This window comes from Aythya ferina, assembly GCF_964211825.1.
Source record: "Aythya ferina genome assembly, chromosome: 13".
Lineage (NCBI taxonomy): Eukaryota > Metazoa > Chordata > Aves > Anseriformes > Anatidae > Aythya > Aythya ferina.
In genome coordinates, this window is record NC_140311.1 from 17,506,179 (window position 1) to 17,520,323 (window position 14,145).

Consider the following 14,145-nt stretch of genomic DNA (forward strand, 5'->3'; position numbering starts at 1 on the left):
TTCCTACTGGGTGGTATGTTGAAGATCAGGCCTGGTTTTGGTTACAGCTCTGAGCTTTGTCCTAGATTTCTCTCGGTGCCTCAGTTCACCAGTTAAACTGGCTTAATTCTGTGCTCTCCCATCTTTCTGTCTGATGTGCTTTTAAAACACATGATGGTGGCTGACTGTCTTTCTTCCGGTGACAAAAATGGCCTTCCGTGCTCTGTTGTCTCTTGAATACTTTGATTTACACATTGATTTCTACGTGGCTATAGATATGTCACATTAAGCAGAAGCTGGCGCTTGGCAACACAAATGATGGCAACACATCACCTCCCCTTAATGACCTTGGCCAGACATCCACAGGTAAGGGGTGTAACTGCCAAACTGACATTTCCCTCAGGAAATGCTCTGTCCCTCCTCTGGTTCCCCCCTCCCCTTCATTTGGAAAATCTTTGATAATTAAATCACTGCAAAGGCAAGTGATCTGTTGTTATAATTCATTCGATAATTCAGCCTAAGCCCCAGGTTTCTCTTTGCACAAATGAAATTTGCTCTGTTCACAAAAGATTGACTCCCAAGCTACCTGCTTACTCACACAACCCCTTTCTTAATTAGATGGCTGAAACTAGCAAAGCATGGCCTTCTTCCCAGCATAGATGACCTTAGGGAAACAAAAAGGCTTTTCATTAAAGAGGTCCTGGAGACTCTGCCATAAAGAAGAGAGATATATTCATTTCTGGAAGAATATACAAAGATACAATTGCTGTTTGGTCACTTACTGTAGGCAGCATCGCCTGTTCTCAGGCAGCAGAGAGAGATGACGGGTTCAGCAGTTACACTGGGGACCCCTTATTCTGGCTTCTTACATTTTATTTTATTTTTTTCCCATTACTCAGCTATGTTTCTCTTTACTTTAGTAGGTTTTGCTTGAAAGAACTGGATAAAGTTTTAATAAGTTTTGTCTTGGACATGAAGAACAGCAAGACTTGGTCTGGAAAGCACAACCTTTTTCCCCTGTAGCTGAAAGAGCTGCTCTGTAAGTGCCAGCAGACACTTTTTGCACTGCACAGTCCAACTACTCCAATGTGATGCAGCACCTGCAGGCAAGTTGCCACTTGAAAAAAGAACCATGACCATGATGATTTCTGTTGTTGATGTCTTCAGATTAAGCTTGGATATTTTTCCATTAGAAATCATAGTGGTGCACTAGCTGTTAGCTCCACATCTGTATTGAAATGTTACACTAAGGATCCAGCTCAGGACTTGAGGATCTAACCATTCTTTTTGGCTTTCATAAACTACCAGTCTATTTGAAGATAAATTCCACATAACCAGGGTATCAGGTCTGTGATACCAAAGGACTGTACCTGGACTGAGGCAGGCTTTGAATTGCCTGGTGGGGAAGCAGTGTAGCTCCAAACCACCCTCAAGCACTGCAGCAGCGCCTGGTGCTCAGTCATGCCATGGAAGTTGTGCCAGTTGGAGAGCTGAAAGCAGGAGCAGAAGAAGAAAAGAAAGAAGAAGAGAAAAGCTGCCATACCCTTTGTTTACTGCAACAGACGTTTCTTTACCAGCCCTCATGCCATGGGGACAACTAGAAAAATTTCTGCTGAATTGCCCCTGTGGCATGTAAAATGGACTATAACAACTTTCTGAAGATTTCACTTCTGCATCTGTAAGGGCTAGAGATCAAACTTCTGCATTTAGTTAACACTCCCTGCAAACCAGCTTGTTCTGAGTCACCCATTGCCTCTGAACTCAAAGCACATTTGGATTCCTAATAGAAACAGCTGTGAGTTTTCACTGGAAATTTCCCTTTGCTGTATCCAGAAGGTTTCCCATTTCTTAGACGACATGATGGGGATTCCTTAGCAAGCTGTTTGAATGCCAGGGCTCTTTTTTCCTTGCTACCCATCTCTTGCTCAGGACAGTTGTTGAGGTACAGAGGGTAGAACCACATTCCATTTCCATTTATGTGTGAAATCCCTGCAGCGATAAAAGGTTGGTTCAGCTCTCACCAAGTACAGGATCTGGCTGATGTTTAAACTCACAGCAATAACAATTTCATTACCTTTGAGATTTCTGTCACTGAAAAAGAATGGATTGACATGCTAGAAGCCAAAAATATCACCCACATCTTCACTGCATATCCCATCACATTCTTTTATTTGGTGTCAATACTCATTTGCAAACAGCAGTAAGCATCAATAGGCAGTAATAAACTGGAATATCCAGTGACAACCACTTTGTATAGTAGATGCTAGCTGGAAGTTTTGAAATAACATCTCGGATTCATTGTTTCTGGATCCTGTCAAGTATCCCAGGGCTCCGAAACATTTTGGAGGTTGTTTAGACAATAAATACTACAAAAGAAGTATTTATAGATTTATAATTGAGTAGAAGGACCCCCAAACCTTTACAGCATGGAGCAACCACTAACCATCTGGAGCTGGCAAACATCCCAGGGGTAGGTTAGTGCCCAAGTGTTACTGCTGAGGTTTTACAGCAGCTTCAGAAAGCATCTGTCTTGCAGTGTCTGAGGGACACAGAACTGGATGAACCCTGACCTGACCTAGCTTTCTAGTTTGTGGCCAACCAAATCAGTTTTATCTGCTGGCCTCCTGATTGTCTGGTGATATAACTTTTCCTCCCTAGAATCAGCCCAAGCTAGCACATTTTCATTTTGGGGAAAAAGGCAAAAGTTTTTGTCATGTTTCATCTAAAAGACAGCTTGCCTCTTCCTTACAGAGAAAGCTTTGTTCTCATCTGCTTCCAGAGAAAGCATCCCAGCCCTGCAGCACAGCAATATTGCATTAGCGTTCTGCAGGCATGACTCTCACATGCAGTTTCATAAACAGTAATTTTCTTTAGGGAGCCTGAGGGAAGGAGGAGGGAAAAATAGGGGAAGAATAGTGGGAAGACACTCACTAGACAACTTGACTTTTCAGGAAGATAGAGCCATAGGCTGATTTATATCCTTTTGCCAAGGGAACACAAACGTGGTTGTCTTGACTTCTATATTTATTAGACTTGAACTGCCATTCCTTGCAGCACAAAGAACTCAGATTTTAAGAGTCCATAATAGCAGGAAAGTAAACCAGCATTCTTGTGTAGCAAGCTGTTGTAAAATTTAAACAATATTCAAGTATTGCAATTTATCCACTATAGCCTGATAGCAGTAAACAGCAGGGAAATCAGCCCGCCCAATTTCCTTTCAGTACTCTGAGCAGCTCCACCTGGCCTCTGCTCTGAACCAATCCTTGCCAGCAAGCCTCTGTTTAGAAGGTATGTAAACCTTTACCAGGGGCTGTTATTTGGTGTGTTCTGTAGGTGACTTTTTCCTCTGTTAGAGTCACCAAAAATTGGGAGTCACTAAAAATTAGGACTTTAGAGCATGTTTCTGTATAAAATAAATAGCATTGTTTTAGCTTATGTTGCTGGAAAAAGCTTGCGTGTTGTCAGATTGTCAGACAGTGGCTGTTCTTGTGCTGGTGAGCTAGTTAGTCACAATACGGAGTTTTAATCTGAAAACAAATTTTGGGCTGTGAAAAAGACGTAGCTTCACCTGTGTGCTTTTCATACTGCAGCATCAGAATATCAAGTAAGGAAAATCTCTGATGGCATGAGCCACTTGGGCTAAAGACAACACGCAGTGTTCAGGAGGGCTGTACACCAAATATTAGACTCTGGGCTCCATCAGTCGGAGAAACAAAGTCTGCATGCGAATATGGCAGAAAATCATGCTGTGATGGCCCTGCTGTGCTTCTGGTGCTTGGGTCAGGGCATTTACAGTGTTCTGGAGTTTCCCAACTCAGTATGGGGGGGTGTGGTGTGAATATTTTCCTGAATGGTTCTTTAGCTTCTATACTTTTTTTTTTTTTTTTTTTTCCCAATCCTCCTCTCTGGTAAGGTCACCTCTTTATTTATCTTATGCTAGCAACCAGACTGGTAATCAGCTTGTTTCCAACATCTGCTCCTCTTAGGCATCACTTACAGCTTCTTTAAGAGTACTTCTCTCTTCCTTATTTTTTCTTATATGTCCTTTCCCTTGCTCTCCCTTCAGTCTCTCCTGTGCTTGTGCTCATTGCTCTAACTCACCCCTGCTCTCCACCTCTTCCAAAGCATCACAGCTCTGCTGGCAGTGGGCCAGCTAGCACTCCAGATGGCTGGCACTTGCTGCTTCTGCCACAGGCTGGGGTAACGAGCTAGCTATTTCAGTAACAAATCCAATGCGATTTGCTTCAGGGAATAGCTATACCAGAATGAGTTATTGCCTGCTTCATTTCTGAAGGATGTGTTTTCTGCTAGCAAAGACCTCTTTCATTAAGGTTCCTCTGAATCTACTCCAGAACTCCCTGGCTGAGGTGTGGAGCAGCTCAGTTTCTCATGAAGGTATAGTAGCACCTCTCCTCCACTCTGGGACTGCTCGCCCTTAGCATCATACCACCCCATGGCTGTTTTTTTTTTTTTTTTTTCCAGCTGGCATGTAGAACAGAAAGGAATCAAAAGCTCTTTTGCCAGCCTGTGCCGTGATGCAGCCTATTCCGACTTGTGAATTCGTGCAGTATGCTAGGTTTCAGTGCTCTAGAGATCTTTTATGTTCTTAGAACCCGGGCATTAGGTCTCGTATATGACTGACTCTCCTCGCGGATCCCATTCTGTAGCTTCTGAACATTTTGCAAACAGCAGAGACTTTGCAGTAGTTGAGCCAAACCAATCAATATTCTGGCTGAAACCGGGTTGGGCACGCACAGGGTAAAATTTTACCTTGAAACCAGTTCTGATCCCTGGGAAAGCGAGTGGCAGCATGTGGAATGGGCAGCGCATGGTGATGGGGCTGTGTATGGTGGGGAAAAGGCGTGTCTATAACATCGTGCCTCTTCTTGGGTGTCTGTACTCTGATGGGCTCTAGATGAACTGGAGAGGAGGGTTTTGGTGGGGAGCAGCAAAGCTTAAACTGATGGTCAATTGCTTTCTAACAAATGCAGTCTGGTTTAGAGCTATCTACCTCCTTTTGGGGCAAAGGTGTACAAATGTAGTTACTAAACATGAGTGTGAGAAGCAAAGGAGAGGCTCTGAAACAGTTTCTCTGTGAGGGATGAGAGAGGCCATGAAGAAACATAAGGAAAAAGCTGGGAGCTGCCTGCTCTGCTAGTAACAGTAACTTGAAGTTGGTATGGAAAGCCCAGGAGATGAAGACTGTACTTGCAGCAGCTGCTTGAGACGTCATGTGTGCTTGTCCTGGGGCCTGCCAAGTAACTTATCACTCTAGCACAAACACAAATATACCGCCTTCCACAGCACAGCTAGTGAGTTATCATCCATCCCTGTCACAGCGTGGGCTCGCTCCTCTCTTAGAGACCCACATGACCCAACACAACCCCCTGCTCTGTAACAAATCGAATGTGCACAATGACACATCCACAGCCCACTAAATCCTGCGGTGGATTAGGAATGTATTTATAGAAGCCAAAATGAATATTAACAAGCTGTCCTCTGAAATCTAATTGTGTCTCCTAAAATTGCTAGGTTTTTGGCCAACATCAATTAACATAAAACCACTGCTAACATCTCCCCTGGATGAGGGGGTGGAAAGCAGCCCTCCAACACAGTGACTCCAGATCCTAATTAAAAGCAGTAGTTCAATGAATGGGACCTCCTGTCTCCTCCCCTACTAATTAGCAGGATGTTGCTGTAATCTCCTCCCTTGCTAGACAGTTTACTCATCTCCCCTTTAATGACTCCAAAATGGTTGCTTTTTCAGTAGTACTTCCCTGCTGAGTTCTGCTTGGGAGTTACCATTCTATATGGGAAAAAATCATGTTTTTCAGTTCTTCAAACCTTCTCCAAACCAAAATAAAAACCTCAAGTTCCTGAAGCACTGTCAGGGTTTAATTGCTGGGAAGACTGATCAGTTTTTGCAGTTGCAGATCTAAACTCTCCCTTTGTCAATGCAGAAGCACAGGCTCTACAAAAGGCTGGGCTCCCGTATGAGGGGAGAAACATTCTGCATGTGCTCTGTTTGTGGGGGCCAGGCTGGCAAGGCGTAGCCGGCAGGCAGCATCTTTCTCCTGGCTCTCAGCATACAGCTCAGCTGCTGCCAGCTACATGGATGCAGAGCGGGTTGTGGCTTGTCTGAATTCGTGTGCTGGCTCTGGTCCTGGAGGTTCTGATGTACACCTGGACACCCTGGTCCTGTGTCTATGGGCTGGAATAAAGCATTGCTCCTACTAAAGAAGCTTTCATTTTAGCTTTGCAAGGACCATCAGACCCATTGACCCCTAGCCTTTAAATGTCTAGGAAGAATGTGAACACTTAAAGCACTATTCAAAATGTTTTCTGCACATAAACCCTAAAACACCTCATGTCATGAATTGCTGGAGGTAAGGAAATGTCTGAACAATAATTTACAGCGTAAAGTAGAGGTTCTCCTAGAGCTGGATAAAAGGAAACCTCGGGCATGGGGATATGTAGAAAATGGTCTGTGTGTGGCTGTATAATCTGCCTGAAATGCCAGTGGGTGTCAATATAAACGTGCACTTCAGAAGGTGCTGCTCAGAGGAAACTGCTCTTCTGCAAGGGTTTGGGGAGTAAAAAGGGAGACTGACACTGAGCCACGCCAAGCAGCAGCCACCTCAGGGTGAGGGAAGGAATTAGACTATCAGAGTGGGTTGTCAGTAATACTGCAGAGTGGCTGAAGTAGAGTCCAAACCAGCTGGATATCCTCCAGAGCCTCTGATCTCCTCCCACGATTCAATTGCAGTGACAAAACTGCTCAGGTCCTCTCTCTGCCTTGCCAAGGCAGGGAGGCAGCTGCCCTGGGCTGCCCTCGCTGCTGGCCAGCAGGGCTCCAGCAGGCACGGCAAAGCTCTGAGTGGGTTGCCATCTGCTGGCTCTGCCTCTCACTGCTCCCTACCGGGGGGAGCAAAGAGAAGGGCATCTGCAAAGGGGGTGTGGGGCAAGCAAGCCTGAACTGGAACTGCCTGAGAACTTATTTTCTCCAAGTGTGAGCCCCTCAACCAATTGCCTGCTGGTTTCGCAGGCCTTGCACTAAGGAGAAGAAAGCTTTGTTGGCCTGTTGGGAGCCTGTTCCTAGGATCTGTTCCGATTTGAAATGATTTCTTACCATCACCACCCAACAGGCCACGTGAAACAGAACAATAATTTAGCTTCTGCAAAGCCTTCATTTTGTCTGACATGGATCAAATAAGTCCCGTCACAATTAATGTTTTAATGTAATACTAAGCTAGAACCCTGCCCCTGGAGCTTGTTTCCTCACAGAATAGCTCAAAGCATAAACTGGTACAGTTTGAGCAAGGGGCATTCTGATTTTGAAGATCCTATAATGGGGAAAAAAAAAAGTTCCTTTTCCAGTTTAGGCATAAATCACTTAATCCTGCTGTGCAAACTGGAAAAGGTGTGTGTAAATCTGGCTGTACCACTGCCAAGAAGCAGCGGCCTGGGCCTGACTAAGCACTGAGGATGATTTGAGAACTCAAACTCCCAGGCCCAGGTGGGCTTCCTGAGGCTGAGTTTGCTGTTGATGTTGTCAGGTTCTTGCAAATGTATAGTCTGTGCTGAAACTTAGACGAAGAATAGCCAGCCTATAGGAATTGGATCGCTGGGAGGAAGTCAAAACAAGTCTATCAGATTAGTTCCCTGAATTAAATCATTGTAGTTAAGTACTAAGAGTGTTGTTCAGGTTTTCCTGAATTTCTGGTCACAGGTGATCACTTCTAGCAGGAAGTAACGTGGTGCTGTACAGACACTGCATGTTATGATGATGAATGCTCATCATATGGCCATCAGTTCTGTATCTGGGTAAGGAACAGCCCTCTGTGGGTGCTACCGCTCACTGAGTTGAGGGGAAGTGACCGTATTGTAGAGCTTGCAGTGTCCTTGCATAATTCCAAGGCAGAGAGCCAAGATCTTTCCTGTTCTAGCATCTTGCTTCTCTGCAAAGCGGGTAGGAGGGTGTGAAATGCAAAGTGTGTAAGGAGAGGTCATTCATTTCTTTTTGGCCACAGCAATTCATCTAAACAGCCAGACCAGCCGCTATGCCTGCAAGTCCCTCCCGGCATTTCATGGCCCACAGCTACTGCACTGCTGCTGGAGCATGGTGCCTGCTTATCAGCACCCATGTCCTTCCCTTCCGTTCTGGGGACCAAACAGCACGTTTGGGAGCAGCAGTCACTCCTAACCGATTAAGGCTTGAGCAGGGATCACTTTTTTTCACTCCTGATGCTCAGTATTGCCACAGGGTGGCATCATTGTTGTCTTACAGACACCTATGGCCTAAAGAAGTGGCCCAAAGCAAGAACGGTTTGCAGTGAGGTCCTGATGATGACTGCTGCCAGCAGATGAGCTCTCATGGGTCTCCGCAGGTCTCTGCTGCTTTGCAGGGCACAGTGGAGGCACCTTTTGTGCACTGAACTTCTGCGGTCACTCTCATCTGTGGCGCACAAATATTTCCTGCCACATCTGCCAACCTCCCTGGGAGCCAAAGTGCACTGGTGCTACTGGCACTGTGAGAGTGATGTGTGTGTGATGTGGGTAATCCACTCTGTTGTGATTAGCACTGCCCATGGTAAAAGCAGACCTCTCGCAAGGTTCCTCTTTCACACCTGTATGGAAGAAGCAAGGAAGGAGGCCTAAAATGGCTATCCCAAAGTGGAATGTGGGAAGTACGTAAAGTAGAGAATAAGAAATTTTCTCTAGCGTGACCAGCCCAGAGGTGAGTGGGTTTGTATAGGCTTAAAAGTAAGGCAAGCCCTACTTCAATGACCGGCTGTCAGGGTTATGTCTGCAAGAAGTGGCCCACAACCTAGAGATTTGGGCCAGTGGCATGTAATAACTTTATCTTAAATTGGGGGGGGGGGAGTTCATAATGAACAGAACATGCATAATCTGAAGATGAAATGCCAGCAGAATCAACAGTGGAGTTTCTGGTGTCAGCTTCAGGAGAACTTCTGCCTGACGCCATCTCTCACTTGTCAGCACAACTCAGGCATGCATGCAGGGAGCAGATGAGCTGCTGAAGTTCAGATCAGAGTTTCAATGCTTTTAAGTGCAGCTATTTGGAAGGCGGTGTCTTAAAGTGTTTCTGTACCTTAACCTTTGTTTCAGAGATAAAACCTACGTGTAGCTCTTAGTCGGTTCTCAGGAGGTATCTAAAATCACTGGATAGCTGCTAGAGGCAGGACTTTGCCTATCACATTTTTCTGAAACCTGCTTCCTTCATGTGCTTAGAGTACTCAAGGATGCCTTGTACCACAAACAGACAGGGAGCTGCTGGCTCCTGCATGCAATGCCCAGCTTTCCAAAGCCTTGTAGTAATTTAGGAGATCTGGTTCAGTTTAGCATGGTGTCTGCAGAGTTGGATCTGGTTGTTGGAGAAAGGTGACTGAAGATGTCAGCTACAGTGTATTTTTTCAACTATAGTGTATTTTTTTCATTCTGGCTGACTGTAATGAGTCTGTGTCCTCCTAGAGTGAGGGACTACATCTATGCAAACAAGAATGTGCTCATTGGTATTTTAGCAACAATCTTTTTGTGCTTGTGTATTCTAATTTGTATGGGGTTTTGAGCAGATAACATCTCAGATTAAAATAAATTTGTTCATTTCTGTATCTGTCTTTAAATTTCAGTGTAGAATCAAAGTAATGATTATCAGTTTCTTAGATAAATGTGTGCCTGAAGAACAATAGCAAAATAGCTAAGCTGTATATGCAGCCATAAAAATATCATTTGCTACTGTTCTCTGTGATTTTTTTTTAGGATAAAACAGGTTGGAACCATCCCCTGGAAGCAATAAGACACCAGCACAAAAGCACTTTCCCACTCTGCTCTCTTCATTCTTGGAGAGTGTAAAAACCTTTGAGCTGCCTCTATCTCAGCTGTTACACTGGTGGAGGTGAGCAAGCTGAATGACAATTATTTCTACTATGTAGCTGACAGCTCAGCACCTCTGCACAGCAGCTGAGCTCAGCCAGAATCCGCACTCTAAATACTGATTGCTCATCTGCCAGCAGACAGGTTTCCTCAGAGCCTTTTACCTTCCCTGGGAGTTTGTCTCCCATGTGCTGCTGCTGGAGGTCAGGTGTGTTGGCACAAACATGGGCTGAAGGTGAGCCCTCTGCTAGGAAGGGCTGTGTGCTCCGAAGACAGTGTGGGCATCAACTGAGAGTACTTACGGGCGATGTGTTGGGGTACACAGACGTGAGAAATGCTTAGGACTATGGAAAAGGAGGATCTGTATAGGATGGGGACTTCTTCACACACTGGGATGAGTTGCGATTCAAAACCAAGAGCATTGAGCTTGCCTTCCTACTCCTCTTGTAAACTTTGTAAAGTCTGCCAATCATACAGGATGATCACGATTTTCTTGCAACTCCAAAGTTCAAAATGAGCCTCAGAGGCTGAGAACTCCAGGTTGGTGTAATTTGCCCTCTTATTACTTATAGGCTCTGTCCTGTGCTGTGCTGAAAATCCTCTCATATTATCCAGGAGTTCAAAAGTTCCTCATGTCTACTGAGGCCACAGAAGGCATTTTTCATCTGTTTAAAATTTTAGTCTTGTAGGTCAATTATCAAGAAACTTCTAGTCTTGGTCATGAGTCTCCTGTTATGATGCAGCCCGTGGACAACCTCTGTGAAAGGAGACATCTGGATTTCTTGTGGTTCCATTTGTCTTGACCTTAGCTAGAACTTGCAAGCCATATATCATACTTAGCTTGGTCAGCAAAAACGTACTGTCAACCTCTGGGAGGCTCTGCATGTCCCCCAGGGTAGAGGCCATGCACGTGGCAGATATTTCCATGGCTTTCTGCAAGCTTTGCAAATTGCTGTTAAGGAAAACCAGTGCCACTGCATTGCCACTGACACTCGGCTTGTGGAACCCCCTGGATGTGGCAAGATTTGTGTGGGATAACACGGGGTGTTGTGTGTAATGTGTTGCATTTTCTGCTATCAGGAAATTTGTTTTCTGCTGCAGAAAAAAACATTGATTTGGGTGGTTTGCTTGTAATAGGGAGGGGATGAGCCAGATGAGACCCAGTACAAAAGGTTTTCTTTGGATGACGGTCGTGTGTTTTAGTGCTTTTTCATATCTGGATGTGCAGGGAATGTCTTCAGTGAGTCATTGAATTACTCATTATGAGCTGCATTGTTTCCAGATCCTTGCAAAGGGTTTATTAGCCCAGGGAATGGCCTTTTCACTTGCAGCATGCTTCCTGTTGATCCCACAGCGTATGCATGGCCCGTTTCTCCCAAATTTCAGCAGAACTTTATCTGAAGCCAAAGTAATCTGCTGAAGTTGAGGGGGGTTTGCCAAGGGTACAGGGCTGCAGCATGGAAACTCAGCACAGCTGGTGGGATCTGGAGGCTGGCTCCGGAGCAGTGACAAGTCCCATCCGAGGGGCGCTGGTGCTGGGAGGTGCAGGTGAGGAGCCCCACACGGTCAGGCTGCTGGAGGTGGCCGGAGAGCTCAGCCAAACAGTTGGAAGCTTCAGCTCGCACCCTCGCCTCCTTCCCCAGGCAGAAAGCTTTGTCCCTGCTGCTCGCTGGGATTTTTAAAGGTTCAGGCCATCTGTGACTTGAGTCTGAACCGTCTCTGCAGAGGTTACAAGGCTCGGAGTGGTGAAGCCATGCTGCGGAGGTATTCCTCCACCCTTCTCTCCCCAGCAGCAAGCTGACTTTGGCTCACTAGCATTGGTATTTAAAAGACTTTCAGATGTGTGTGGTCCCTGTAAAAATAAATCTCCAAAGGAAACAAATGTTATGTGGTGAAAGTCTGCCAAGTCCCCCTTGCTTGTTAGCTCACAGTATCATGTAGGAGGGACTTAACTCTATAGGTTAGTACAGGATAGCTCCTCAACGAACTGTCAGCTCCTCTGAAAATTCAGGCTTAAAGCCTGTTGCTCTATAGGGTCGAGAGTGAGCCACTGACCTTACAGGCCTTAGTCTTTGACTGCTCTGAGACATTTAGCAGAGCCCTGAAATGGTCACGTGTGATTTCAGGGGGCTCTGGCATATAAGATCTCATCAAACAAGGCTTTGAAAGGAGTGATCAAGGATGACATTTTGAAAGCAGTCCAAAGACACAGAGGTTAAAATAAGAAAAGTAATTAAACATGTGCATCTAAATAGACTGACTGGAGTACGATGATCCAAGACTTCCTTCAAAAGCAATGATTGTTTGATTTAATTTTTTCCAGAATTCTCATCTGTGGTGCAGCCAGACTTCAGCTGCTTATCACCCAAACTTACATCCTGATGGGTGAAACGTGCTGTGCAACGGGGGGTGGTGTTGACATAGAAAGCACTTAAGACTGACTTGTGATGATAGAAACTGGATTTTCTGCTTATATGTAGAGAAGTTAGCAGAGAAATAGTCACAAAATCCCTTTTACCTGCAGTCTGCTCCTCTCCAAAGTACCGCAGTTGCCCGGCAATGTCAACAAACATGTCTTCTTCCAGATTTAGTTACACAGGCAGAAGTTTAAATGTTAGCTTCCTGGAGGAAAGATGATTCACCTGATTTAAAGCAGATATTTTAATCTGAAAAGCTAAATTTATCTTTTCCTTTTATCTAGATGAAGTTATTGATGGGAAGATACTTTCCAATTCTCAGTATCTCATGCTGCCTAATATGGTTCAGATTAGTGTCTCAGAGGATACTCTTTTCTGAAGTAAGTTTTGACCAGCATTAACTCCTTGGGGGTCTCTGAAGAATCTCATCTGCCTGACCAATAAAACCAGTCAGAGTAGGCCCTTATACTCACCAAGAAAGGGTTATTTCTACACCATGTTGTGTAGCCCAGGAGCAAATGCCAGGTTTCTTGCCAGAGTAGTTCTGCTTAAATCTGAATGCTTTTAAAAACAAGTACCCATGCTCCACAAAGCTTCTGGCAGTGTCCTAAGCAAGCATGTCCATATACACACACTTCATCTTCTTACCAGTGGGCATGGGCTCAGATGTGGAAAGAAGTCAAAAGCCACCTGTTAGTGCTGTTTGAGACCACGTGCTGTCCTCGGCATGCCCCAAACAAGTCAAACTTGGGAGAAAAGTTGTACAATTCCACTGACTTCATGAATTTTTGTCATCCTGCCACGTTGCCTCTGACTAGTATCCAGATGCCTCATCCTGATCCCAAAGTTTGCCTCTTCTGTGTCAAAGTTATGTGCACCACTGAAGACTAAGTTTGTTTTTCTCCGTTCTTGCTCTTACTGCACTCAGCACATGCATAATAATTTGTACCTTTGCATTTAAAAAATATGAATACATGTATGGTTACAACAGTACTATAGGGAAGAATTGATAATCCTGGACAGATTAAGCACATGGTGATGCATGTCCAGATATTTTCTAATTTGGGAATGGGAAGGAGAATCCTTGAACTCTTGCATCTGCATGTAGAGACCTACTGACGTGCCCTGGGAAGCACAGGTCCTGCTCTCTCCTGTGGTCCCCTGAAGTGTGAATTGCTGAGGAAGGAGAGCAGATCTGTGGCTTCCTCATTAGTGATCCCACCAAGCACAAAGGGCAGCAGCTGACAGCTTTTGCAGAGGGTGCAGGGAACCTTATATGAATAAAGGGATGGTTTCAGGGAGTAAGGAAACTTTACAAATGTCATGTGTGAAAGTTGCTGGGGAAACAAAGAGGAGCTTTTAGTGGATTTGTCAGCATTCCTGGACTGTCATATACAGGGCAGACAAAGCTGGAATAAATACTAAATTTTTCTGTATAAATGAGTAATGCGCCAGAATGACAAAATCTGATGTTTTCACTCAAAACAGACACAGCATTGTTAGGAAAGATTTCCTTCTACAGATGGGTAGACCCTCCCATTTCCAAGGCTTATTCTTTTCTAACATAAAGAGGGGACCGGCACCAACAGGGTCAGGAGTGGGGCTCGCAGTGTTGCTCTTCCCCTGGCAGAATGGAAATCTTTGTCCAGAAAGCAGGTGAAAGATTTTGCTGTCTCAGGGAAGGAGCCTCTTGCGATTTTGCGACAGCTGAATCCTTCTGCAGTGGAATCCAAACTTCTCTTCGCTTGGGATTTGAGCCAGGTTGAATCCGTTGGGTTAAGCTTGTGGTGATTGACTCCATCCCCAACCCCTTGGGTACTTGAATGAATTCAGAGCTCTGGCTTTGGCTTATGTC

The 14,145-nt window shown here is 45.0% G+C and overlaps 1 protein-coding gene across 13 annotated transcripts in view; it reads left to right on the forward strand.

Annotated features, from left to right (window-relative positions):
- DCX (doublecortin) overlaps positions 1–14,145 on the forward strand; it is a 119,719-nt gene that overhangs the window by 21,511 nt on the left and 84,063 nt on the right. For 7 of the 13 annotated variants that reach the window (XR_014697665.1, XM_084535095.1, XM_084535096.1 and 4 more), the window contains exon 1: positions 4,245–4,374. The exons of 1 other annotated variant lie outside the window; for it this stretch is intronic. The gene's annotated coding sequence lies outside the window, so the exon portion shown is untranslated. Of the gene's footprint in view, positions 1–3,217; positions 3,268–3,298; positions 3,584–4,244; positions 4,375–9,779; positions 9,896–14,145 lie in introns of those variants that run through there. 5 more of the 13 variants (XM_084535086.1, XM_084535091.1, XM_084535092.1 and 2 more) reach the window with 5 other exon arrangements.